Below are 3,428 nucleotides of genomic sequence, written 5' to 3'. Positions count from 1 at the left end.
AATGTGAATTTAGTCCAAAAAATTTATTTTTTGCATACGGACCATCCACACTTCCCAATTGTTGCCAATTACATCCAAATCACTAACCTCGTTAAATTGAATCGTTAAGTTAGATGTAGACATGTTTTTTCAATCTTTCATTATTATATGAGTGCAGTGCCAAAATCGTTCGTGAATTTGGTCACATTTCTCGAATTTCGTCAAAAATATTTTTTTCGCAATTAAACCCTCGATGTTTCTCAACCGTTACCAATTTCATCCAATTTGTTAACTCGGTCTAAATTCAACATTAACTCAGGGATGTTACTGTCTTTTTACATATTATTTACATTATTATTATTACACTAAGCTAAACCCTTTATATGACTAAAAATAAAGAATATTTAACAAACATATACTATATTGGATTCAAACATAGTAATCGTGAGATGTTATATATGTCATTGAACAAACACAGAATAATAATAATAATAATAATAATAATAATAATAATAATAATAATAATAATAATAATAATAATGTAAACAAACATGTAAAAGGATAGTAACACCCCTGAGTTAACGTTGAATTTAGACTGAGTTAACAATTTGGACGAAATTGGCAACGGTTGGGAAAAATCGAGGGTCTAATTGCGAAAAAAATCTTTTTGGACGAAATTCGCAAACGTGACCAAACCTCGGGGACGATTTTGGCACTTACCCATATAATAAAGAAAGAGTGAAAAGACATATTTACCCCTGACTAACGATTTAATTTAACGGGGTTAATGATTTGGATGTAATTGGCAATAATTGGAAAACGTGGATGGTCCATATGCAAAAAAATAAATTTTTTGGACCAAATTCGCATTATTTGTCAAACCACAAGAACTAAAATGGCACTATACTCTTTTTTAGAATGATTATGTTTAGAAAATTAAGTTAAAGAATCTTGATTTTTTAACAAAAAGTAAGGTGTACAATGAGCATAACAGTATTTTATGTATTAATTGTTGTAAATGATCATTAATGTGTGCATACCATCTTAAAATATATTGAAAATGTTATAACTCATGGGCCAAACCATTTTTCATCAATGACCCATAGATTGTATGGATTAAGGAGAAGATAGATTAAAAGATTAGGAGGGTTTATGCTAGAATTGAATGTGATTAGGACAACTAAGTATCATTATTTTTGTTTATTAGTATAGTAAGATAATATAAATAGTTACAAAGTATTTCAAAATTCTTTTTCGAATTTTTTCATTTAATCTTTAACTTAAAAACAAATGAAGTTACCATTCATCATACATAAACGAATTCCCTCCCAATAAAATCAAAGAGGGAAAATTCTTAAAATTTCCCCTCAATTTTCATATTTGTCTCCTTTAAATTTTGTTTTCAGAATTGTCCTCAACCTATCGCGTCGTAATAGACCTGTTTGATATTTCCGGTGACGTGTTAGCAAACCAATCACAGAAAGACGCGTGGCTGGAATTAGTTGTTGGCGATGTATTATCCAGGCTATCCCTGCGGTATGTTGTCCCCAACCTATCGCGTCGTCGGGCTGATCTTTAATTATATCTAGTCGTCCCCGTATTATGTTAGTAGTAGATCACGTCATCTTCACCTTATTTTAGTAGATCATGCCATCTTCGCCTTATGTTTGTAGTAGATCTACTACTAACATAAAGGGGGAACGATTAGATATAACTAAAGAGTAGTCCGGCGATTATGATAGGTTGGGGACAACATGACGTCGGCGATAAGATAGCCTAGATAAAACATCGCCAACGACTAATTCCGGCCACACGTCTTTCTTTAATTGGTTTGCTAATACGTTGGCGGCAACGCGATAAGTTGGGACAATTCTGGAAACAAAAATTATGGGGGACAAATGGAATGCCTTTTCATGAAAAGAATATTTTGAGAATTCTCCCTATTAAGAAATTACTCAGTTGGTCTCCTAGCATTTTAGTCGTTTTTTATATTACACTTGTTAATTTTTCTTTTGGTGCCAAACCCAGAAAAAACTCTAATTCAAATTTGATCTACCTACTCGGCTACTACAACGTTTTGGACCTTAGGTAATAAGCATAACGTCACTAACCACACGTAATTTAATCGAGTCACCAAAGTTTGATTATGATTGTTAAACTCTAGCAATTTTGCATCAACCTTCTATGAAAATGAAGAGCTTTACACTGATTCCATATTTTAGCAAACTCAAACAATGACAATTCAATAGTCAAAGTCGCATGCAAAGGTTTTTTTTTTCCAAAAAATAGCAACACTGCGTCCAAAAACTATAGCGTTGATAATGGCTTTAACCATTAAAATTTAGTTAGGCTCTCTTTTGTTGAACGGCATTTGGTTGGGTTATCTAACAACCATTAAGATTGTTTAATATTTTTTATGACGCCTTTACTTAAAAATCATGCAGCTTGAATAGACAATCAATTGAGGCTCCGATATATTTGAAGTACTTGACTTGTAAAGCTTGTGAGCGAAATCAAGTAGGAGTGTTCATTGTTTAATCTTAAACCAAAAACCGATATGCAACTGATTAAAACAAACCTAGACCAAATTACGTATTCGACTTTCGGTTCGGTTTTAAAACCAAAACCAAATTGGTAATTCGTTTTCCGGTTTAACTATACTGAATTTCGTTCAAACCGAATAACAAATCATCATTATTTCAGTTTTATCATTTAGTCGAATTCATTACATTCTTAGCCCAATGGTATTTAACCCAAAGCAATTCAATAACAGATTAAGGTAACAAAAATTATTGAAAAATGGTTATTCGACTTCTATGGCTGAGACCGAAAACAGAATCAAACCAAATAACTTGTGAAAAGAAAAACCGACGCACAACCCAAATATCAAGCATTTTAGAAATTTACAATTTCATGTTTTTTGTATGTACATGCTTAATTCATCGAATAAACAAGTCGAGCTCATTCTCGGCTAAGACAATCAAGAGTTCATGTAACTAAAAACGATAACCGATCAAGGTAAGCGGAACTAAAATGGTATTGATTAACGTATTGAGCCTAAGCTTGAAATTTAAGATTCTTTCAACTAAAAACTGAATTTGCACAATTTGAAAGAGCAAAAGCCATTATCATGCTTTTTTTCAAGCCTCTTTTCTTTTGTCAAAACTTAGCCACGTCATATCGGCATGCTTCACGCAAAAGCGAAAGACCCGTCAATGTGGAAACTTAAGCATCAAGTAGCCTGAAGATGCTTCGACTCCAAATTTATGGGAATTGTTCCCACGGATATTCAAAGGCTAGACTTTTTTGTTTAACAACCAACAAATAAAGTCCGCTACACAGGGTAATCCAATAGCAAAAAGTAGCCTCATGCGCCCTTAATCGCAAATAGCGTTGGGTAGCCCATGACCACCATCTCCTGTTTCGGGGAAAACCCGCCGCATGAACTC

This window comes from Bidens hawaiensis, unplaced genomic scaffold (assembly GCF_021521415.1).
Source record: "Bidens hawaiensis isolate Kalapana, Puna unplaced genomic scaffold, B.hawaiensis_p1.1 tig00022524_1, whole genome shotgun sequence".
Lineage (NCBI taxonomy): Eukaryota > Viridiplantae > Streptophyta > Magnoliopsida > Asterales > Asteraceae > Bidens > Bidens hawaiensis.
Note: the sequence above shows the minus strand (reverse complement) of the source record.